Source organism: Haliotis cracherodii, unplaced genomic scaffold (assembly GCF_022045235.1).
Source record: "Haliotis cracherodii isolate W230 unplaced genomic scaffold, xgHalCrac1.p SCAF_10, whole genome shotgun sequence".
In the NCBI taxonomy this organism is placed as follows: Eukaryota; Metazoa; Mollusca; class Gastropoda; order Lepetellida; family Haliotidae; genus Haliotis; species Haliotis cracherodii.
The window spans coordinates 8,538,112-8,564,368 of record NW_027266265.1 but is presented as its reverse complement, the minus strand read 5'-3'; the positions used below and the strand labels follow the sequence as shown (position 1 = coordinate 8,564,368).

At 39.1% G+C, this 26,257-nt stretch overlaps 1 pseudogene; it reads left to right on the top strand.

Annotated features, from left to right (window-relative positions):
- Nucleotides 1-2,762: 2,762 nt before the first annotated feature.
- On the top strand, nucleotides 2,763-25,945 carry LOC139454036 (probable methyltransferase-like protein 24; annotated as a pseudogene).
- The last annotated feature ends 312 nt before the right edge of the window (nucleotides 25,946-26,257 follow it).

Genomic DNA, 26,257 nt, shown 5'->3' with positions numbered 1-26,257 from the left:
TCTAAACAGTAATGACCACGTATTGTCTTCAGATAACACCAGTTTTTGTGCAGGCGAATTGATCAAAATCATGTGCACAGCACTATAGTGGCAAAAGTGTTTTTTCACGTGCATCTGGTCACGTGGCCATAATACCGCACGTGTTTTAATACTTCTTAGCAGTCATTAACGAAACAAGAAAAACACAAGAAAACAAAAGTCTTTACGGCCATTTGTCATGCCACGCCTTTCAAATGTGCAATGTGAATGTGCCATCGGATTCCCGTGCTTGGGACTTATGATTTAAACTGTTGATGTTATTACCGAATACCGTAGGTGCTTGGAACAAATTATGGTTACCACCGTTAATTAAAATCCTTCTTTGGACATTAATGATTAAAAATTACCTTCTCTGATACATTTGTCCGTTGTATATCATATATGGGATTACTTTAAAAATGTGAAGTTTTTAATCAGTATAAACTGGTTGCAGGTGTAGAAGGACCAACTCAATTGCCCGCTTACATCACTCTAGAGTGATTTAGGCCCAGGTTGAGATCACTCAAGAGTGATTGGGCCTTGGCTCAGATCATCCCTCCTATGCTCATACTATTCCACCCGGGCAGGCCCAAATCACCCCCGGGGCCCAAATCACCCCCATTGATATTTCAAATGTTTGATTGTACGTTCTGGCATGTTTGTATATGAAGTTAATGATTTATTAAACCACTTATGTTTATTGGTAGTATTTTTTATGTTTACAGAATATTGTATTAATATTTTATTTTTTCATTGGAAACTATTTTATTACATATGGTACCTTTCTGTACGGATTGATAAGGTGCGGTTACAGCACATGTTTCCTTCAAACAAACACATGCAAACTTTCAAAAATGACACAACTTCGTGTGCATAATTGGAATCCCAAATGTCTACTTAGTTAGCAGAATTCGTTCAAGATAATAATATTCTCTGTCAATGCGTTCAACATGTACATACATTTCATACATGATGTACTGACATGGTCCCAGCTGAGTTGTAAGGCTTACTGTCTCAACACTCTTAGTTAATGTTACAGATATCAACACTCTTAGTTAATGTTACAGATATCAACACTCTTAGTTAATGTTACAGACATCAACACTCTCAGTTAATGCGTCCTAAATGTACATACAATCAACAGACACTACAAGACTGTAGGTCACAAGGTACTGTTTGTATTTGTATCATGGTAATTGTAAATAAATAAACGAGGATCACAGAAAGATTGGAACTATAGGCGGTACCAGGTGATGGGAGAATACGACATCAGTGTGTTGATTTTACATGTATATATTATGTAAAGAGCATACATTGTTCAATTGTAATATCCTCTGATTTCCAGTATTGTGACATTATTAATATTTATCAAAATGAAGGACCGGTGAAATTATACTCTTTAAAAAAGAAGCTTAAAGGTGATTTTAGATGTATATTAAATTTATATATCATATAAATAATCAACATATCGATTGTTCAAAATTTGCACACATCATTTCATTGACACAGGTTCCATATAACATAGCCGTATGAATCTGTCCTATGCTCTGGTAGTGATACGTGGTCGACCGGTTCTGGGAAGGTCCTGTGTTGTACCGTGTGTCTGATAACGGTTCCTGTGTATATATCTTATAAATATTCCGTAGGTGTATACACAATTGTATCGACGCATCATATTATTTTCGTCACATGATACCTTCGTATCATCGCACTGTTCTATTGTGTCACCACATCGTAATATCGCATCGTACCTTCGTAGCATCTCAGTGTTCTATTGTCACCACGCCGTAATACCGCATCTTACCTTCGTATCACCGCATTGTTCTATTGTGTCACCACATCGTAATATCGCATCGTACCTTCGTAGCATCTCAGTGTTCTATTGTCACCACGTCGTAATACCGCATCTTACCTTCGTATCATCGCACTGTTCTATTGTGTCGCTACATCGTAATATCGCACCGTACCTTCGTAGCATCTCAGTGTTCTATTGTCACCACGCCGTAATACCGCATCTTACCTTCGTATCATCGCACTGTTCTATTGTGTCACCACATCGTAATATCGCATCGTACCTTCGTAGCATCTCAGTGTTCTATTGTCACCACGCCGTAATACTGCATCTTACCTTCGTATCACCGCATTGTTCTATTGTGTCACCACATCGTAATATCGCACCGTACCTTCGTAGCATCTCAGTGTTCTATTGTCACCACGTCGTAATACCGCATCTTACCGTCGTATCATCGCACTGTTCTATTGTGTCACCACATCGTAATATCGCATCGTACCTTCGTATCACCGCATTGTTTTGTTGTTTCACCACATCGTAGTATATCTTCGTACCTTCGTACCGTCACACTGTTCTATTGTGTCACTGCACCGTAGTACCGCATCGTACCTACGTACCATCGCAGTGTTCTATTGTGTCACCACATCGTAGTACCCGACCCTCAAATCGCTTATTAAAAAGTATGGGCCCCGTTCGGAATTCCACAAAGCGTTCGTAGCACTCCGACTGTTGTAAGTCAATGTTGAAGTATGGAAGTTACGATCGCCTTAGCCCTACGATCATGTTTGGGGATAGGACCTTGTTATAAAAAAAGCCCTTTGATTAGGTAACAGAGTGTTATACATCAATAAGGAGGTGATATACTCCATGGTGACATTGCAAATTTCCACAAATTCTTTAACATCATATTAAATCTATATCATTCAGTTTATGTGTCAGTCCGTTATCGAACATGTTAGCCCGAACAGCCGTCATCTGTCGGGGATCACCTATCTCATTTCTTGTTGGGCTGTGACGCGTCAGGTTAACGTGCCATCATACTACTGTAGCTATGCACACAATTGCTTGGAGCGACTTAACTCGTTTGTGTCAGCTCGCTCCTTCACGCCGGGAGAACATGGCCTTTGCCAGGTAGGTACAATTAATGTTAAGCACTTCGGACCCAAACTAACCATTTCAACGATTAAACACCAGGGACACTAGCTCTAACCTATTTAAATCATGAAAATCTTTTGGAGAACCTTACCACCTTTAATGTTTAATCAACATTGATTTGATAATGGTATTTATAAAGATATTCAAGAACTCGGTGCTCAACTGTGAGAATACTGTGTTTTGTGTGTGTGTGTGTGTGTGTGTGTGTGTGTGCGTGCGTGCGTGCGTGTGTCTGTGCGTGTGTGTGTGCTTGCGCGTGTGCACATTCTCCTAGTCAAAATGTAGAGATACCATCAAAATCAGGTAATATCCTGCCACATCTTTAACAGTACCATAACAGCATAACAGTCATATCACGGCGTGTCAACTTAATGTGGGAGGAAAGCCTGAAGTGATGCAGGTCTCAGACGTTAAACACTTCGGTGAAACCCACGAGCAAGGGTATGGTGCTGACAAACCTAGACACATAATCGGGGCAAACCAGGATTCGAACCCACAATCATAGGTTTCTGGCATGCCCAAGAGACGAACTCTGCACAGCGAATCGCGGCGCCTGAGACGACTGGGCCACCCGTGTCCCCAAATACTGTTATAGACATGTATTATCATTTTCACATTACGTATATGCATGTACACATGTAATATCAAATACAGTAAACTACGGTTATAACGAACTCGAAGGGACCACTAATTTTAGTTCGTAATAACCGTAGTTCGTTATAAGCATATATACGACATTTATACAACAAATGGTCGGGACTTTAAAATAAGTTCGTTATATCGGTCAGTTCGTTATATGCGCGTTCGTTATAACCGTAGTTTACTGTACATATATTTTCATTCATTGCTCATAAGTTTTTTTCAGTTTTCATCTTTTCTTGTACACGTGTACAGGAATGCTGTGCAATTAATAAATCCAAGTCGATCACTCCAGTAAAAACCCTCGCTCCCACAGCTATAGGAGTGTGGGTAGACTAACTGTCGGCCTGTGGCCATTTGCAAGCGATAAGAGATACATTTTTATATATACGGATCGTAAATGACTGTAGATCGTGCAAAAAGAAAATGTCATGCTTGTTTGAGTAATCTGGTTCCTACCACGTTTAGCTACATGTATATCCAGCCATATTGGTTTCACACATGGGCTGGGCTCCCTGGTGTGATATAACCACAATGATATACTTCATAACGTCATGTAGAAAAAGAGGCAAAAGCAAGAATATAGATTGCGAGGAGACCCTTTAAATATGAACAAACTGATGTATACATATGGACATGTATAGAAAAATGGCCGATCAACTAACCGCATGAAGTTAGGTTTTTGTTACAGTTTATAAAGCCGAAACTCTTGTGCTATTGTATGTGTGGTATTCCTATGTTAATCAATCAGTACATGTGTTTTCACAAAAGGATATCAAAGGATATACGCAGACATGCACATATAACCTATCCACCAGTGTTGAAAAAAACACACGAAAAAATGGTGATCTGTTGATCTGTTCAGCAAGCCTCTAAATTAACGTAGACTCTATGAATTGAAAATGTTTCATAAAAAAAGGTTAAATGGCTTTTGACATGATCGGAAGTCTGCTTTTGCACCTCTTTGCACCTCTCGGCACCAGTCTGAAGACATCTAGAACTTGCAAAACAATTATAGACTTGCATGGGATCTTTTGGACAGTAAGACACGGTTAGTCTCTGAAATGTATTATTTTGATAGAAACAAACAAATGCATTTTATTTGAAAAGGAGCCGCAGTGAGATGGAAACTTCAACCCAAAACAGTGGGAAATCTAGCCTTGCTTCATATAGGGCTATACCATTACAGTAAGGGCTGGGCGGAAGGGGAAATAATATGATCCAGGGACTGTGAGACAGACTAGGAAGCCAGAGGCTGTTTGCCGTCTAAATATTAAGGGCGAAGCAAATCGAGCCATCTGAAACAGTGACTCCACACCTGTTTGCACCCATCAGATACCAGTCACTACTGCCACTACTTCTCTTTCACAAAGCAAATTAAAACGAGTTATGTCGGAAGTGTATATTTCTAAGCCTACACAATAGCTATTTAGATACATGTTATCAAGTTATCAATGTACCTCTAGTACAAGAAAGTAATATTCATGTATGTGGTGCTGGTACAATTTTGTGTCGCCATTGTGTAGCGTAGCATTATTATGAATATCAAACATATAACACTTATTTCTTTTAAAACAGACGAATTGTGTGTTGGTAATGCTTGAATCTCTACATTAACAATCCCCAAGAAAAATAACCCCTTTATTACACCGCTGTGCCCTAGCTTGATCTATAATACCATCTCGTGACGCAGCATCATATCCGATTACACTGACCCAGGCTGACCCGGTCCACCAGATCCTAGAAAATAAATTTGAAACGGACTCCAAGTCAAGAATGATCGATTTGACTAGTCTCGATTGCATTAGTTCTGGTCCTGACATCAAGCATTGGTCTGGGGTCCATTAAGATTCTATTGAGTAGATTTATAATTTTAGCTAGTATTTCTGGGATGTTGATTGATTTTCGATGTCGATATTTAAAGATAACAAAATAATATGAAATATATATCATTTATGATGTAGCTAAGGTACGTGCACGTGTAAAAATGTATTTTGGAGTCAACCAAAAAAGATCTTCAACACCTTATATTGTATATTGTTTCGCCTTATGAACACGTTCCTTATTTCAATATTGTATTCAATTCCACAAATGACTGTACACAATAAAAATAATAAATATATATTTTACATATGTACGACAGCAACATGGGAAAGTATAACTGTATAACGGTTAAACATTTTTGTATGTTAAAACACGTGTTATTTTAAAGGGAAATATAAACATTTAGTCTATTCGGGTAACTAATTCTAACTATTGTTTCCTTAATAAAATATCATTTAAAACACATTAGCTTACCTCTTGCTGAAATGTGTGGCCCGGTCAATTTTAAATTAAATCTTGAATTCAGGCATACAAATATCCTTTGGTGTCATGTGACACCAGATGTTGTTATAAATCAATACTCATGCAGTAAACAACCATAGAAATATGAAAAATAAGTATAGGGAAATGTCAGCGCGGGGTAAATTCCGAGCGGGGAATATGTCCTACTCTCTCGAAAAGTATATAAATTTAGTCTGTGAGTGAGTTTAAATGTTACGCCACACAGGCAATTTGTCATCTTTAGTGCGACGAAACTATTACCAGCTTGTTGGACAACTTATAACATGGCTGCTTTAGTTGAAATGTGTATGTTCTAATAATGCCCGTACTTGAATGCCTCATGATCAATTAGGGGCGATCGGGTATCCGACATGGGTACAATGTGTGAAGCCCATTTATGCTGTCCCCCGCCGTGATAGTGCTCGAATATTGCTAGAAGCGGCGTAAAGCCAAAACTCACTCACACATGATGAATTAGATTTTTTATTGTGTAAAGAAATCAGTCAAGCTTGCAACAATAAATGAAAAAGCTGATACATTTTGACCGCAGTAGAATGAATGTTACCGATTAACAACTAAATACAGGGAGTCGATATGTAACCAAAACCTGTCCTGTTGAGACGATTGACATTTAGAACGTTGGAGCATATGATAGTACCCCACTTCAACATTCCCCAGTAACACTATCAAACACATCATCACCCACTGCCGTCCGAGAGACAGTTCTCAGCTATATCTTGTGGAATCAATCGCTTTTAACATGTCTAAAAATGAACTCACTTTAATGCACTTGGTAAGTCAAAACTGGGCGCCCTGATTAAGTTTTTAGGTTTGACAGCACCATAACTATACTCGTGTATTTCAGCGATAGATATGATTTGTTACCTAGATGTTGCTAAAATAAGCTAAATGTCTTAAAATTCTAGATGGTTGAATAGTACAAAAATAAGTGTGTAAAAAATCTATCTACGTTTTTCTTTGCTTTATTGAACACATTATATGCACTGTAAAATAATCTACCTTGCTGCAATGCAACTTAGATAAACTTAAGTATGATCTTCACATGCCACTGTCTGTGGCCTGAAAAGCAACTTAAGTTACGTCTTGGACCTCTGTCATAATGCTCAATTTCCATCTCCCACACATAGCGTGAATAAGCGTTAAACATGTATTGATTACCTCACTGACGCAATTAATCAAATACATGCATGTCACTGGTTTAATTGTTTGGGTGTGTGTCGTATACACAAGCTGTGTACCGATAACATTAATCCTTCCAGATCTATTTGATAAAAAAACAACAGTCCGTTTGACTCCAAATGAGAACGATGAATTGCAAAATAACTCGAAATCCAGAAAAGTGTATGAAACATCAGTACGGTACTTGACCATGAATAGCCTGTACCAAACAAAATCTTAATTTTGTTTATTTTAAGACCCATGACGGATGAAGTTCTTTAAGAAACTATCATGTAATTTTGTATAGAAATGTGTACATGACACGTAGGGGGGACAAACCGTGGAAGGCACAGCGCAAGCACGCATGCACTGTACGTTCTGTGGTAGGGGAAATGACAGAGCGTTAGAGGGGCCGTCTCATGATAATTTCAGTCGCAATCTGACTCGCTCATACCATAGAACTTGTCGTCGGAACTGCTGGTGCCTAAACCGACTGCCACTATTATAGGTTGGACTGTTGCTGGCCGTAGTCCATCTCGTGACCAATAACGTGGCTCTATCTCGTCAACAACTGTGGCCACACAGCGCCTCCATGTTTCTACTGTTACCCGACCAAGGGATTCCTTTACGAGTTGTTCAACGTCTCGTAATTTGAACGTTGTGTTCGATCGTCCAACGTCACCCTTGACGATGCCCGATACCAACTCGATTGGATTCAGGTTGCGGTGATAAGGTTGCAGTCGTAAGACAGCCTGACCCTGACCCTTGATGTAACTGTCAACTTTATACACGGGGTCAGGTTTCATAGTTTTGATGATTTCATAGAGCTGTGGTTTCGTCGCTCGAGAAGGAAAGGTAATGTTCCTCCGTTGCAGCCAAGTAACCATGTCTACTTTGACATGACAATGAGAGACTTGGTAGGCAAAGCAGGGACTAATTTATCTTTCACCCACTCCAGAAATACATTGCCGTTCATTTCTGTGTGGTAGTCCCTATTGTCTTTGGCCTTGGCTCCAAAGACGAGGTCACAGTCTGGGAGAAAACCCTGACTAGCAGAACCAGCATGGAGAACTATGAGTCTTTCACCCTTTCCCATTGGAAACTTTCTACCAGACTCCTTACAGTCACCACTGGGTACCCACTGACTGCTGGCGCATTTGTGTGACGCATTTACCCATGTCACATCTAAGAAGACGGGCTCATATCCTTGTTCACGTTTCTGCTTGATGGTACGAAGGTAATGATTTCGGAGACGAACAATATCAGACCGTTCACACAACACAGCCCTATTTTCTCCAGTTATCTTTTTTTTATTTGTAGCCAAATGTATGCAACAGCTGCCATAGTTTGTACTTTGTACCACGTAAATCATGGTCAGTTTCAAGGTGTTTCTTCAAAATTCATAGGGGCAGGTACTTATTTTCTGAGTGCAGTTTAACAATTGCACGTCTGACTTGATCCCTCTGAAAACTGTCTAATTTATCAACCTTGCGTGGTTTTGACAAGTTCCCTACCGCCTTGGCCTGACTATTTGTATCTCGTCGACTAACAACATTTTTTTAGTTTCTGAGGGGACATACCAAGAGCTTTTAAAGCTCGTTTCAAGAATTTATTAATTGCATAAAAAGGCTTTGCTCTTTCTGCTTCATTTCTAAAGAAATCATACACATTCAACATCAACTGTTTAACATCTGCTGAGTAGCGCATTTTGTCATTGAATGAACACGGTCACTGTGTAGCACGTGCAGACCGTTCTTGCGCTGTTCCTTCCACGGTTTGTCCCCCTACGTGTCGTGTACACATTTCTATACAAAATTACATGATAGTTTCTTAAAGAACTTCACCCGTCATGGGTCTTAAATTAAACAAAATCCAAATTTTGTTTGGTACAGGGTATTCATGGTCAAGTACTGTATTGATGTTTCATATACTTTTGTGGATTTCGAGTTTTTTTGCACTTCATCGTTCTCATTTGGAGTCAAACGGACTGTACTGTATATTACTTAACATAGTACACTTTCATAAAAATGCCAGCATGTTACCTGAAATCTGAGGGCAACTGTAACTTGATAGCAGTCCGCCTTCCCCTTACGACGTGCTGCAATCTATTGCTATGTGTCGTCATTGGCATCACGTTTCTTATTTGTGACGTCATCCTATATTATGTTCTATGACATTGCTATTTATAAAACAGTTACCTCCGTTGTAAGCTTTTTTCTCTATAATTTTTATTAATAAAGTCACGAACGTGGTTTCTTTGAAAATTAATGTCTTTGTACATCACAATTAATGGTATTAAGACACAAAACAATGTCGAATGAGGAATTTCTGTACTAGAAATGTCATGTGAACTATATGAGGTAGGTGTTGGAAAATCCAAGATGGCTGTTACTGACAGTACACGGTCTCATATCAGGTCAGTATCAACCATCTTGGATTTGTACTGACTGTACATGTGGGATCTGTAGTTCTGCTCCCTGATTGGTCAATTAGGCGCCAGCATATTGACAGATATATATTTATTTGCATACCTTCTACTCTACTGGTGAATGTTTGTTACTCAACGTTTTGTGTCTTTCAGGGTATCCTTATCGCTAAAATGAAGCAATAATGACCACATGAATTGTTTATGATGGTATTATATCTTTAGCCTCCGTGACCTTAGGCCCATTTTGAAAAGTTCGTGTGGATAGGTAGAGTATCGTAGTTACTTAAATTGGGAATTTAACGTGCGCTCTCCGAAGAGGTGAGGCAACCGAGGAGGGCTTTTATAGTTTCAAATGTTGGAGAAGACATTTGGAATTTTTAGTATCGTAACATTTACATATATACTTATATTCAGATGATGTCTGTGCATGAATATAATGACAATCTTCTTCTCTCATGTAAGCAGTTTTCCTCCCGGCTATACTAGGAACATAAGCTTTAGGATTACAGATGTATCGTTGTATTATAACGAGATTTGAATATTATTTCAAGTATTTGATAATATATTTGTTCTTAAAACATTTATATATCTACAAAAAAAAAGTAAAAAGAAAAGAAAAGAATATAAACATACTCTGTAGACTTTCAAATGACATTTGATTCTGTTGACTGAACACTACACCTAACAACGCTATTATCAAAGAAAATCTTAGGTGGGCCGATGGGAGATAATCACACACAGTTTGCAAAAAGCTTAACTGTATATGGGCAAAGGTCGTCAGACTGTTTCAACGGTTCAGGAAGATCGGCACTTGCGCACATACCATCTGCGCTTCAGGTTCGTAACGGCGATGGAAACGGCGTCAAAGGCGTTAGGACACCGTATCAGACAACGCACGGTGCTACAACGTCTCCGTGATGCAGGTATTAGAGCTTGCCCTTCATTCCGTGCAATGGCATTGATCCGGGAACATCGACGTCGAAGACTGCGATGGGCCATGACGTTGGCATATCCGTGATTGGCAGAGAGTGCTTTTCTCTGACGAAAGCAGGTTTCAGCTGTTTCACAATATACAGTTTATTCTTGAATACGAACAACGTCAACGTTCTTCCGTGGCCAGCACTCTCTAAGGCAGTAAGCGCAAGAAGAGCGACAACAGCCCAACTTCAACAGACAAGAATGTCAAACAACGTACGAAAAAGGAGATTTTATCTTCAGATAATATCTACAATATGGCAATGCATCACTGTACATCAACATCAGCAGCTCCATTTGTGTGTTCCCTTCCCAGGGCTATGGTCGGTACATATCTACACCAGTCATCTCATATACTCCCCAGGGTCTGATCGCTCATCTAGTGAATCACTCAGCGACCCCCCGGGTTGACGAAATATTCAGCATCTTCAGGATTATCGACGAGAGGCTGCAAAAACTGGATAGCAAACTAGAGTTGAACCTATTCAAGTTGAACGTCCGGATAGATCACATTGAGGTGGAGGTCAAGATTCTAAGGGAAACCACTGGCAACATCGAGGGGGCGGCGAGTGTTCAGGAACAGTTCTTCACGGATCTGAACCAAAAATGTGATCAACAATCACACCAGATAAGTGACCTGAAGAAGAACCTCGCTGATGTCAACAGCAGTGCTCTAACTCAAGTATAGAGGATCTCAGAGAGAAAGTTCTGGATGTTCAGTCAAGGTCAATGCGTAACAACCTTTTCGTCATTGGAATCGCGGAGGAAAAGGATGAGAATGCTGAAAGATTGCTGAATTCATTCATCCATGAGAAACTTGGTATCATCAGAGAGGTCGAGTTTGTGAGAGTTCACAGGATAGGTGCCCCGCGCACTGGCAGAGATACAAGCCCTAGACCAATTGTGGCCAAGTTTCACCACTACAAGACAGGGAGTGTGTGCATCAGGCATCCTTTGACAAACTGAGAGGTACGCCATTTTATATCAACGAACAGTTCCCTAAGGAGATTGAGGACAGAAGGAAGGTACTGTACCCTCTTCGACGAACAGCATATCAAGCAGGTGATAAGACAGCTTCAACTGTTGACAAACTATACATCAATGGACAATTGTATATGTCAGGTGCACCTGTACCAAACTCCAAAAGCGAAATCATGAGGAGACCTCATAAAGTTGAAGAAATGTGGAATCCGAGAGCAAAACCCCAGGCAATGGATGTATACGACAACACCCCAGGCAATGGATGTATACGACAACACCCCAGGCAATGGATGCATACGACAACACCCCAGGCAATGGATGCATACGACAACACCCTAGGCAATGGATGTAAAAATTCTCTTTTAGGACATGTAAATATCTTGAATAAGTCAAATGAAATTTAATTGTGGTGTCGCATACCAGACAGTGTTATAAAATTAAATTATTATTATTATTATTATTATTATTACAATGATGATGTAATATTTGCTTGTGTTTACATTCCCCCCGAATCCAGCAGATACTCTTCCGCCTAACATTTTGCAGAGCTTGAATTTGAATATAATTAATAGGTGTTATATGAATCCTTATGTACAACGTATGGGTGATTTTAATGCACGAACGGGGAGGCGAGTAGAGTAACCAGAAATTGATAACACTATGGCAGATATTTATGATATAGACAGTGAACATGTTAGCCCCCGAAATATGTACTTACCGATAATAGGTTCGATAGTGACTGGCACTCAATAGATGACGTGGCAAATTCATATGGCTATAAACTCTTGTATATTTGTAAAAACAACGCCATGTTTATCGTTAACAGCCGATTTGGGACAGATAAGAAAGTAGGAGCACTGACTTGTAAAAATCCTTGCGAAGTCGATTACATCCTAGTAGACTTGTTTCCTTTCTTTAAGGAATTTATCGTTAAAGAGTTCGATCCCATTTTCTCAGACGTCCATTATCGAATTGAACTTCTTGTACACATCCAATCAGATATCTCACATCATGCGAACGATGACAGTACACAATCTAGTAATGAAAAAGCATGCGAAAAACGAAGTAGAAATTGGGATCCTAGCCTAAAAGATAATTTTTGTGCTCAATTCGACACCGAACTTTTAAAAAACATATGTCAGAGTATTGAATATCTTAGAACTGACAATCTTAAAGATGAAATAAATAAGATAACACAACAGCTATGTGATAAATCTAACTCCTCATCAGGAAACACATTTGGCTTTAAAACGAGTAACAAGAAAAGAAAATCTGAAAAACCATCTCAACCTTGGTACGACGCAAAGTGCTATATAGCTCGCAAAAAATACCACAAATATAAAACAAAATGTGGACGCTATCAAACTGTACACAATAGACAAAGCTTTCAAACTGCCGCTCAAACGTACAGTAAAGTGTTACTACAATCGCGCCAAGCACACAAGCATAAGTGTGGGGAAACACTCAGTGACCAAGAACAAGGACCCTAAACATGTTGGACTATCTTAAAATCATTTCGTAGAAAAGAATCTGATAAAAGTATAAGTATTGACACGTTGTATGAATATTTTAAAAGTTTGAATGAACAGTCAGTAGGAATAGCGGTCGATATTGATATTGATGATCTACCAAGTAATGGCTATCACTAGAAATCCCAGTTGATTATCATTTGAAGTTGTTTGATAACTTAATCCTACCAATTTTGTTGTATGGCTCTGAAGTTTGGGTGTTTGAAAGATTGTCCTTGAGACAGTACATTTAAGATATTGTAAATATTATCCTTATCGTTAGGCAAACAACTCCAGATGATATGGTCCATGGCGAACTTGGTAAACATCCAATTAGTATAACAGTTAAAATTAGAATAATACCGAACTGGTGTTAATTAATTACTACAAGGAAACCTCTCCCCCAGACTTTCGATGACGAATAACAGTGAAAACGTCTCCTTTCCGTTAATAAATACAGCAAAGGAAATCCTTCAAGAAACCGGTTTGTATCATATATGGTTATCACAAACTGTACCAAATACATAATGGGTAAAAGAACAAGTTAACCTCGTTTTACTGGACCAGTTTAAACAATATTGGAGTATGTCTATTAGAATCTCTTCGAAAGCGGATACATATTTTCTATTTAAACATGATCTCATTTCAGAACCCTATTTATTACCACTCGCACTTGGCTAAATCGGTTAAAAACAACAAATCACAGGATAGCAATTGAAACTGGAAGATGGAATTATGTATATAGAAATGACAGACTGTGATCACTTTGTAACACTGCAATTGGGGATGAATTTTCACTTAACCAGTTAGCCAAGATAATAGTGAAATCTTGGGTATAGAATTAATTCTCCTCAACAACTCAGCTCAATTATTTTTAATCCATGACTGAAGAATTTGCAAAGCATGTGTACCGCCAAGTGGGCGTCGACATATATTTTGCAAATATTTTCATGTTCTTAATCAAAATGCTCAAGTGATTTGAGGCAGTTCACAAGGTAAGGCCCGTTTTAGTACAATATTAATCCTGTTACACAGCATAAACACTGCATCTCCAGTACAAAAATCCTCTCCTGCCTTTATCTTGTCGATTGTATGCATGAAACCACCACCACGCAAGTAACTGCAACCTTGGCGTGGGAAGAAATTTCGAATGTGAGGCACAAAACTTCAGCAAATTACATATGTCAATCAAAATATAGCAGCATGCAACATAATGTTTTATCATTTTTATATTGCTTCTGTTCCGTTATGGAATGTTATCGTATCTGATCTATCTTGCCTTATTCCAAGAACATACATAATAACTTACAGTATGTGGACGAAAGGGTGTTTCAAATGTGGTTTGTAATATATAAGCGAGTTAATGTGCATTGTTTGCAAATGCTTAAATATTACCATAGTAAAGTAGAGTACACACGCAGAAGGATACCAGGGCCCACTTGCACAAAGCGATATTAGCGCTAAGATCACTTTGGGCAAGTGGGCCCATGTGATTTATGTACTATAAACATCAAGTACAGTTACGCAAACAAAATGTTCAGATATGCTGTGTACGTCATCTCATATTTCAATCGCTTGTGATTTCTCGGCCCATTTCATTTGTATTTTTTCTAACAAATAAACTATTTATTTACTTATGCACCATCAAAGAATCTATTCATTTACACAATTAGCACAACAATTTTGACGTTTTGGTATTTTCCACGAAACATATACATGTAGTAAAATCCACCCCAGGTGGAACAGGTTCTTTAATCTGGATACAGTGGTAAGTAACATGACCATTGCTTCCTTGTTCACTACGTCCTTGCTAAGAGATATAAGTTAAAGAACCACCACCATCTCCAGCAACACGATCATTGAGTGTATACAATCTAAATATATAACACAATTTTAAAAGTAAATTTCCAAATCTATTTACACAACTATCACATGAATATATGTAACTGATAGGTACGGGCTGATCTGGAAACAATATCTCTGATCGTTTCACTGTGCTCAGAAATAGGAGGGTGATTTCTGCAACTAACTCGGGCGTTAAACTCCACACATAACTGAATGTGACAGTCTGCAACAATGCTAGGGTTATCATACAATCACTGCTCTAAACGTTCTATTAAGATAGGTTCCCTTGTAACACTATAATATCTAACAACAGACGATCTTAACTAACTAGAAACTGAAGTTCCAAATGTACTTATCATAATGTACATTAATAATTCCCCGCTGCTGGTCTTCTACGTCTTCGCCACATTTACAACTGAGTTCCAGAGGAAAATGATCAGAGTCTACTATTTCGCCAACATTCAACATAGATATGTGTTACAAAATTCCATAGAGCAGATGAAGTAATCGTTAACCCTGCTGCCCTGGCTACTGACCTACGTATATATTTTGATAACCTGAGACAAACATCGTTATCCAAATTGGTTTGTATAATTGTGCAAAAGCCATCGATAGCCTGCTAAATACAGACACAAACTCCACCATGACATCGACCGTATTTAGATATTTTGATGGCAGATGAATAAACACATATCCAGGTAACAAACTGTTTGGTAATTCGTAAGAAAAATTCGACGACTGGCACTTACGAACGGATGCCTGGAGGTCAATGATCCCGTCTTTAATGTGCTGTGTTCCTGTTCCGTCTCATGTTGGTTTCATACTGTTATCAGTTCCTCTTGCTTGAAATGCCCTGTAATCCTCTTCTCTGGAGTTCCTTTAGGCGCTCACGTTGGCGATAGGTGAGATCGTCGGAGACGCCAAACCGACCTCCTTCAGTTCAGGCCTGGCTTTTAAAACACATTTGTGACGTCATTCCATTGTTTGAACGCTCCAATATTTTTCATTAAAACACATCTGTGACGTCATTCCATTGTTTAAAAGTTCCATTATTTTTCAGGAATGGAGAGTTGCTTGTCAACTGTGATACCAAACTTGGATGGCAGTAGATGCTAGAGACATTGGTGTTTGAGCTGTCCTTTTGTAGGAAGATTCATCAGGATTTGATCATCCTGATTATTATTTTCCACGAAAATTTGACAAACATCACAGAAATTATTCCACCTTTGAAAAAGAAACTCTTGCTCTTTGTAAGAATTTTAAGTGTACTTGGGTAATACTTTGTGTCCTATTCAAGTGAACATTGATCAAAATCCACTAACCTTCATAAAATGAAAAACAGAAACCAACGTCTAATGAGCTTGAGTCTGTCTTTGATTTCGACATCAAGCATATCAAAGGCAAAGACAACATCTCTTTTTATGCATTCTCGAGAGTTGGTTGGGGTCTGACTGCAAAATTGATTTGCATTTTGATAACAGATTTCCAAAATTAACATGTAAAAAGATTATTATCTGCAGTATTTAGCGGTTTTAGTACTTTTATCAGCAAAGAAAGTTCTCTGTATGTTCAAACTTTCTTTCTCCGAAGGGAGAGAGTGTTACACAGAGTAATTTATTGTTAAACTTTGTATTACATTGTTTCTGTTGAGATTCAGTATTAGGTCATTGCATTGCATTTGAACTATGATTAGGGTCAGGAATGTAGTTCTATTTAATGTAAGCAGTGGTTAGGAAATTATTATATGTAGATGCTCAAACTATCTGTAAACGTTTTGAACAGCATGGATGGATGTCAAGCTTTTCAGAAACATGTGGAATATTCTGTGCTGTACATGTGCTTGGGGCTGGTTAGACTACATAAGTATAGTGGGCACGTCCCTGTCTCATCTCACATTTCGTCTCACATTACGTCAAGACCAGCTATCTTGTGAAGATCACTTTTTACCCTGGTGTTCAGCCAAGGACTTTCTCGGAAGCTTAAAGACTGTTGCGACGAGCTGATTATTATTCTTGTCATTGTCAACATGGGTACAATGTTCGAAGCCCATTTCTGGTGTCCCCCGCAGTGATATTGCTGGAATATTGCTAAAAGCGGCGTAAAACCATACTCACTAACTCACCCTTGTCATTGTCATTTCCACTGCTCTCACATTTGATACTGCCTCCGAAAACTACAGCTTGTGTACTGACATTGTAAGTGCTGTGCAGTAATTTGTACTGATTTGTAAACCTAGTTAATTTTGTAATACATTTGTTGTCGATATACATCTGGCAGCCTCCATTTCCTCATCACAACGCAATCCTTGAAGAAATAGCAAACTGGTGTCTTGTCAACTTCTTCTCAAGTTCTGGGTCTTCCTCCTGCAGCTTAACTAACTGCTCCATATCCAGAACTGGATGTTTTAGACAAGGAAAGATAATGATCCATAAAAGTGCCAGCCAAATTGGAATCATTCTCAGAAGAACTTTGCTTAGCCATAGCACGAGTAACATTTCACGAAGGTAAAAAATTACCTGGAATTTCCTTTTCAAGATTTTCAGTACTTTCCGGAGTGCTAGTCTCAAAACAAACAACAGGATCAGCCAAACATCTCCCCCCTGCCAAATCAAGTCGACACCTTTAACGAGTAGAGTTTCTACAATCCCCACCTTGACCAAGGGTCGATGATGACTCCTCAGAAAGTGACAAATACCATCCAAAATGGCCTTCCCCCTGTAACTGAACTAACTGCTCCATATCCAGTACCCCCACCTTGACCAACCCAGACACAAAATCTGTCTTCAAATTCACAAAATGGAGAGGTGTACTGGTAAAACCACATAAACCTTCTAATTAACCCTCAGAGTTCGCTGATGACTTCTCAGAAAGTGGCAAAATACCAACCAAGAGATTGAAGAGCACCATTATCCCTAAAACGATTAACATTGAAACTGTCACATTTAGTGAGTGAGTGACTGAGTTTGGTTTAACGCCGCTTGTAACAGTATTCCAGTTATTTCGCGGCGTGTCAGCTTAATGTGGGAGGAAAGCCCGAAGTGATGCAGGTCTCAGACGTTTACCACTTCGGTGAAACCCACGAGCACGGGTATGGTGCTGACAAACCTAGAAACATAATCGGGGCGAACCGGGATTCGAACGCACAATCATAGGTTTCTGGCGTGCCCAAGGGACGCAACTCTGCACAGCGAATCGCTGCGCCTGAGACGACAGGGCCACCCGTTCCCCCGTCACATTTAGCTGACACGAAACCTTTACTAACAAAAGGTAAGTACTCCACAACAACAGACTTTGATGACGGGACTACAACAGCTAACTCCTCATTAGCCGAACTACAGAAAAGGCTGTGACTTGACATTTCAAAGAGCAATCGGGGAAGAATGACTGTCTTGGAAGTGAATGATGTGATATGCCCTGGCTTGCGTCAATATATACAGGTAGACTCTGACGAAATCCCAGAAGTATTTTCAGAACGAACCGGAGTAGGACTTAACTTTTTGTCAACAAACTCAGAACCAAACTTGTGAGAACTGAATCTAGGAGGCGATGAACTATCCTTTACTGATTTGTAACCCTGCGAACCCCTGCCTGTAAACCCTAACTGCTAAAAGCTAACCCTAAAACTAAAACTAAGTTAGTGAATAATCATCCGCCGAATTAGCAGCCTTGTGTAACTGATCCACTTAATTCTGCTCATCAAGGTGTGTCCGAATGTCCGTTGACACACACTGCTTCAACTCCTCCAGCAAAACCAACTGCCCCAAACTATCACCATTGTCCTCCTTTGAAGTTACAACCAATCAAACTGTACCTTCTACCTTGCAAACTCAACAAAGGTAGAACCATCCCCTTTCTTGGCTGACCTACACTTTTGCCTGTTTGCTTCAGGAACCAATCCATAAGCCTTCAAAATTTCAGCTTTAACAACCTGATAACTTGAACTCCTATCAATTGTTAAGGCAGAACAAACTTCCTGAGTTGTTCCCCCTAAACACACTTTGCAAGAACATGGTTGGCTGATTTCAAACTGTTTGTGTGCCGGAGGGTCTGTGTATGCATGCTTGTGTGTGCGTGTTTGTGTATTCCAGTGTCTGTATGTGAGTTTGACTTCCTGCTAGTGATGGGAGGTTTGTGTGTGTGTCTGTGTGTGTCTCTGTGTGTGTCTGTCTGTGGCGTACCGCTGGTGTTGGTGTGGGTGTGTGACTGAGTGTTTGTACTGCTTGATATGTCTGTCTGTCCGTCCGTCCGCTTGTGTGTATGTATGTATGTGTCGCCATATCAATCACTGCATTGTTTGTTCCAGACTCGATTTACAGGTCACTGTCATATAATTGTGTTTTGTTAAATGCTGCTTTAACAATAGCAAAAGAAACAAATTTTCTTTTCCATTTTAGACGTAGAAGTTGGATGGTTGTTTTTCTTCTAATTGGAACCTTTCTAGCTGTTGTTGTCTGGAAAAAGTCTGAATCCTCCCATCAGTCAACTCAAACATGGGACAAAAAAGTTGGAAAGATTGTTCAAGGCCTGCCCCCTGCTGGAAATACCCTCACCTATCAGGTAAGACAAGTATCACAACACTAGGCTAACATACAGTTCCCGAAATATAGTTATGTATAAGGTTAAATAAAAAAAATTCTTTAAAAGAACCCTTGAGTATGAAGACATCTTCAAGTCTCTGAACTCCACGAGCTGAAATGGTGTTGAATATGGGCTCCTGGAACTGAGAAAGGGATAAGAATGGGTTGGGGTGAGTTATTTTTATTCAATATGTGTTCTTTGGGAAATGTTGTCCGTAGCGTTGGGATCGATGTGCAGGTTTTCCCTTAAACGTGGAAGGGTCACATTGTCGTAGGTCCCAACCCTAATTATGTTCCTTGACCCGTGAAGATCCGGGGTAGAATAGGTCTTCAGCAACTCATGCTTGTCGTAGGAGGATCATATGGTCGTGGGTTCGTTTTTCAACTCTTTACAACAGTAAACGTTATAGACATATACCTGGAGTCTTGGAAGAGTGTGACGTTAAACAACAAACAAACAAAAACTATAGCTTGAAGTTGGCATTATTGATTCTTAACACTGTTTAGATTTTTTCGCCACGCTATATACCTTACTAACATAGATCAGTGGATCAGCGTGATGTGATTTGACAAATGGGTTCACACTCAAACTATGTAAACTGTCAATCAAAAGAAAGTAACTTGAAAATTGGACTTGACCAAAAACGTTATCAAGACGTTAAAAGGTTAACATTATCACCGACACACTGACAAATCAAGATGCATAACACAATCCGTTGTGGGGGCGGTCGGGTAGCCTTGTGGTAAAAGCGTTCGCTCGTCACGTCGAAGACCCGGGATCGGTTCCCGACATGGGTACAATGTGTGAAGTCCATTTTTGGTGTCCCCCGCCTTAATATTGCTGGAATATTGCTAAAAGCGGCGTAAAACCATACTCACTCTCACACTCAATCCTTTGTGAGATACGTATTGATATGGTGCATGAAATACCCTATGTTACCGGCATAAAATATATCATCGTCAAACATGAGTGTATACATTTACTTTGTCAACAACACATTCCTGTACAGTCGTTCATTGAGATTTAAAGTGGTAATTTTTATAAACAATTCACTAACAATATTACGCTCTACATATGCAAGGATTATTTGTGTTTTTAAATTTATTTCTTTTCTCTTCAGCGAGAACCAAACAAGATATTTCTTGAACAAGACTGCTTGAACGGATTTATAAACAACGATGGGCTTATCGAAATACCACCGGATGCCATACTAAAGGATTTAACATACAAACAAATAACGTGTCTTTATCACGGGTAAATATTCCCCGTCATTCGACTGTAACCTTCCTCTCTCACCTGTCTATATCACAGGTAACCCTCCTCTCTCACCTGTCTACATCACAGGTAACCCTCCTCTCTCACCTGTCTATATCACAGGTAACCCTCTTCTATCACCTATCTGTTTCACAGGGGGTGGTTGATATTTTCCAGCTACAGCTAGAAAAACAGATATTATTTTATTGCAAAACTATAAGCCTGAATTCTTTTATAAAAAACACCTTGTAATTTCTTTGTTTTTCAACAGTCTGAAGCATCATTATTTTTTCAAGAATTTAATTATTGCCGTAAAATACAAGACCTTCCCCCAACAACCACTCCCCCATCCCCCAACCCCGCCCCATCCCATTACCACCAAACCAGAATACCAAATAGTCCGTCACTAACCTATTATATTTTATTTTTATTGCAGGTTTGTGGACAATGTTGGTGTGTTGTGTAAAAACATCAACCGCCTGGGTAAACTGACTGACGGTGGATGGGAAGTGTGCAACGATCCGCAATACAGTCCCTCCAGCAAGTGTCTAGTCTACTCTGCCGGGTAAACACTTCACATTACTATACAGTCCCTCCAGCAATTGTCTAGTCTACTCTGCCTGGTAAACACTTCACATTACTATACAGTCCCTCCAGCAAGTGTCTAGTCTACTCTGCCGCGAAAACACTTCACATAACTATACAGTTCCTCCAGAAAGTGTCTGTTCTACTCTGTCGGGTATACACTTCACATTACTATACAGTCCTTCCAGCAAGTGTCTAGTCTACTCTGTCGGGTAAACACTTCACATTACTATACAGTCCCTCCAGCAAGTGTCTTGTCTACTCTGTCGGGTAAACACTTCACATTACTATACAGTCCCTCCAGCAAGTGTCTAGTCTACTTAATCGGGTAAACACTTCACATTTACTATACAGTCCCTCAACCAAGTGACAAGTCTACTCTGTCGGGTAAACACTTCACATTACCATACAGTCCCTCCAGCAAGTGTCTGGTCTACTCTGTCGGGTAAACATTTCACATAACTATACAGTCGCTCCAGCAAGTGTCTAGTCTACTCTGCCGGGTAAACACTTCACATTATTATACAGTCCCGCCAACAAGTGTCTAGTCTACTCTGTCGGGTAAACACTTCACATTACTATACAGTCCCTACAGCAAGTGTCTTGTCTACTCTGTCGGGTAAACACTTCACATTACTATACAGTCCCTCCAGCAAGTGTCTTGTCTACTCTGTCGGGTAAACACTTCACATTACTATGCAGTCCCTCCAGCAAGTGTCTAGTCTGCTCTGTCTTCCCATTTCCAACTCTGTGAATAATTCCGGGTAATAAAAAAATCTCTGAGAGTTGGCAAACGGTTCTTCTTGACCAAACTACACTGTTCTTTATATCGTCCCCTTGAATAATTTTATGTTGGTTACATGCAACTTGGAATAATTTCTGGCAGGCACATATCAATGTGATCGCTGTCTAATACGTTTTTCCTATCCTCATGTGATCCCTAACTTAACTCTATGAGTACATATCATTACACTGTTCTAGACGCCGTTAAAACCCCAATCCACAACCAACTGTAACACCCTAAAATCCATTTTCTATCAGAAATGACAGGAATAAATCTTGACGTGTCAAAATTTCCCCTCCCAGTAAATCCAACTTGTCAGGCAGGTTCAGGTTTAGACTAACTTTTAATCTCTGAAAATATATAATGTTGATAGAAACAAGCAACTTCCTTTACAATGAACCTAGACTTGCTTTATTTAGGGCTACAACATTACAGTAAAAGGAATGTGAGACTGTAGTTCAGGTTCTTCAATGACAATAAGAGCGGAATAGACAGAGGGGCACGTTTCACTGGATCCAAGTATTTCACTTGATTAACTTTTAATAGAGGTGTTGATTTTCAAGATAGAGCCACGTCAACTATTGATACATATATATATAGTGTATTTGTTATCTTTCAGGATAAACAATGACTTCACTTTTGACGACGAGATTGCGAGGCAGTACGGATGCGAAGTTCATTCATTTGATCCGAGGTGTGTAACTGTTTTGTTTCTTCGTGCTATTTTCAATGTCAGCTTACGAAAAATCACGATCGGTTGGTTCGATTTCCAGCATGACGTCAGTACGACTGCTTTGTGTGTCACAGTTTCACTGGTTCACATTTCAGCATGAAGCAAAAGAGCTACAAGCGGAGTGAGAGAGTATATTTCCATAACATAGGATTGTCGGATGTTAATGTTCATATCCCCCCCAACAAGACGGGATGGGAGATGCGTACATTGGGAGCAATCAAACAGGAGCTTGGCCATGCAAAGGTGAGACAACTCTCTATCTAAAGCTGGCAATTTAAAGGTGTTAATGTTTTTGCTGACCCTTGTGTATGGTAAGGGACCTAAGTTTGTTGATATTCTGAGGGATTGGTGGTTAGAGGGGAGTGGGGGCAGTAACTCTACCTATTATCAAAATATATTTTGTCAGTTTTGTGGTATTTAGAAAATACATTTTTTTCGGGTCTTTTCAGAGAATAAAATGTGCTTTTTTACCTACAAAATATTCTTATTAACTTAAATACAACTACATTTACAGTGATACAGTTTGTCATAATTGAAAGCGTCCATATTAATCAACGTTTGTCAAGACTTTCATTGCCGTCGTGAGGAGGTCACAGATCATTGGTTCATAATACTAATGAATACATTCTGATAACTATGCAAACTCTGTTATGAAATACCCTCATTTGTGTCGTTCATACCCTCATCAACGTCAGTTTCGCGGTTTTGTTACCGACCTCTCTTCCAGTGGAAAAGCCATACATCGTGTAAACATCAAATTAAAAAAATATTTTATCCGTCTACTTCTAAGTAATGCCTATCAAACAATGTGTGTGTGGTTCAGTTTTAAAAAAATGATCGTGCATGAACTTAGGAATCTCGCTGAAGCAACACGAAATTTCTTTACGTTGAAATCACATAAGTAATATTCCTTGTAAATGTCTGGTTTCAGAATTTTATGATAAAGACATTTGCTTGATAAAGCCACATGGTGACACTATTTCTGCAAGTTTACATCTTTTAACTTCAGTGTAAAAGATTTCCTACATTCAGCTGGTCATTTTACATGTTGTTCACACCAAACATGCCCAGAGCCATTGCTGTACAATAATTACACAAGTTACCCACTTTCTGTTTCCATGGTTATCCTAAAGTAGCATCATATGATACCATTTCTTAGGGAATCTATGTGATGGTATATTTAGTAATTTCAACCATTATATGTGAATGAATATAGGCATTGGGAACCTACCACATTCTCCACAGACCATACCACTTGGTGTATTAACCTTTACATCGATATATTTCTTTCAGGCATTAATTTTTCTATTTCTTCAAATTTAGCCCCCAAATCTCTCATTTGTAAACAATATCTGATTTATCTTAGGATTCCTGGGAAAAAGAATATTTACGTTCCTAAATATAGGTCTTTGAAAGGCATTTAGAAGTGATTCACATAAGAAGATATTCTCCATATATTCTCTTCCTTCTCTTCCTTCCTAAATATAGCTATTAAAACCTTTTTTGTTTGAACAGATGCTTGTTTAACATGCAGGATCCTGGAAAGATGCTATACACCTGTATATTTGTAAGACGTATTGTTTCTGGGTTTTCTCTTTTCACCTTCATTACGTGCCAGCGTTTAACCATTCTTGAAAACAATTATTTTTGTCTTATCTCCATTTACAGTTAACTTACATTCTTCGCAATAACTTTCTAATTCATGAATTTGATTCTGCAGATCTTTTTTGATTGGAGTGCAAAATAGTGTCGTCGCAAACAATAGTAAACATTATTGTACGATATCCGGGTGTAATTGAATCCCGTTTGGACAGTTGTTCTGAGTGGCTGGTCCTTTCATGGGGAAAGAGAAAATAGAGGGACTTAAAATACAACCTTGTCTTACTCTAGAGTTGGCTGTTGACAGTTTCTGAGTTAGGTTGGACACATACCGTAGCATTCTCATATATATTACATAAACGTTTACACATGGTACAACTTACACTATGAGTACTAAGGAGACCCCATAACATATTTCGCTGAACAGGGAGGCTTTTGCAAAGTCTTCGAAAAGGGCATACAATTTTCCACCGTTTGTCTTTATATATGTCTTCAATAGTTTGAAGTATAAAGATGGTAACGATAGTTTTGTAACTTTCTCTAAAGCCTGCTTGTGTCTCGCAATGTTCATCCACAGTATCAGCCCAGAAAAATAATATTGTGTTTATACTTGAGGTAAATATTTTGCCGAATATTCTAAGGAGAGCAATAACTCTTTAGTTGTTTGCATTATTTATATCACCTTGTTTGTGTATTTGGAAAGCAATTGATGTCAATCGACCAGGATGCTGGAAAGTGTCAAGTTTCAGAAATTGTGTTAAATACTAGATCCAGATATGGTAGGAATAAATCAGCGGAATACTTAACCAAATCAGGGATAGTATGATCTATAACGATTGCCTTGTTAGATTTAAGATTGTTTATGCTATCTAGAATCTCACCCCTAGCTATTGAAGAGTCAAATATTTGTAAGTATTATTTGTAAGTTCTCGATTTGGATCATTTTGAGCGTCACTGTCTGGTATCGTGGGATCATAGTGGAACTGACTTCGAATGTCGGGACATAAAAGGAAGTTTCTAAATTGATTAATCCAATCCTTAGTATCTATATTGTTTCTTTGAACATCGCTTATATCCATATTGTATGCATATGTGTGCATGTTTTGTATTTCTTTCAGCGACGTATTGATGTCTTAAAGATGGACATCGAACACTGGGAATGGAAAGTTCTCCCAGAAGCCATTGCGAGCGGCTTCCTGGATGACGTCACCACCCTGGATCTGGAGCTCCACAGCTGGATCTTAAAAACTGGATACATATACGAGCCTCCGGCTGAAGTGTATGTGGGATACTTGAGGACACTGAGACAATTACATGAAATTGGTTTCCGTATTTTTTTGACACACAAAAACCTAGGATCCTGTCAATATAAATCAAAATTCGGCATGATGAGAACCAGTTGTCAGGAGATCGCCATGGTGCAGACGATGAGGAAAGTGGGGTCGTAATTATATAATTGGTGTGGTGTCATTTAATAGTATTATCTACATAGTGTATAAATAGAGGTTATCACGCGAGTGTGTTTGGGGATGGTAAATATCCTGCATTAGGAATAAACATTGTATTTAGCGAGCCTTGGCGAGCTAAATACATAGTGTTTATTCCTAATAAAGGATATTTGCCATCCCCCAAACACACAAACGTGATAACCTCTTTATCATATAATGTCATTTTTAATTCTGTGCTTGAAAATGGCTTTCCCTCTCTCACAAACATTACCTAAACGTTGCGAGTTTTCTTGAATGCGCGCATTAATATTTATTACGTCACAGGGTAAGTGGTGTGTCAGTCGGACAGTGACAGTAACTGAAATCTGTTGCTTATACACTGGCGAAGCAACATATATGCAAAACAACAATTGTTTTTACTCGCATTTCGC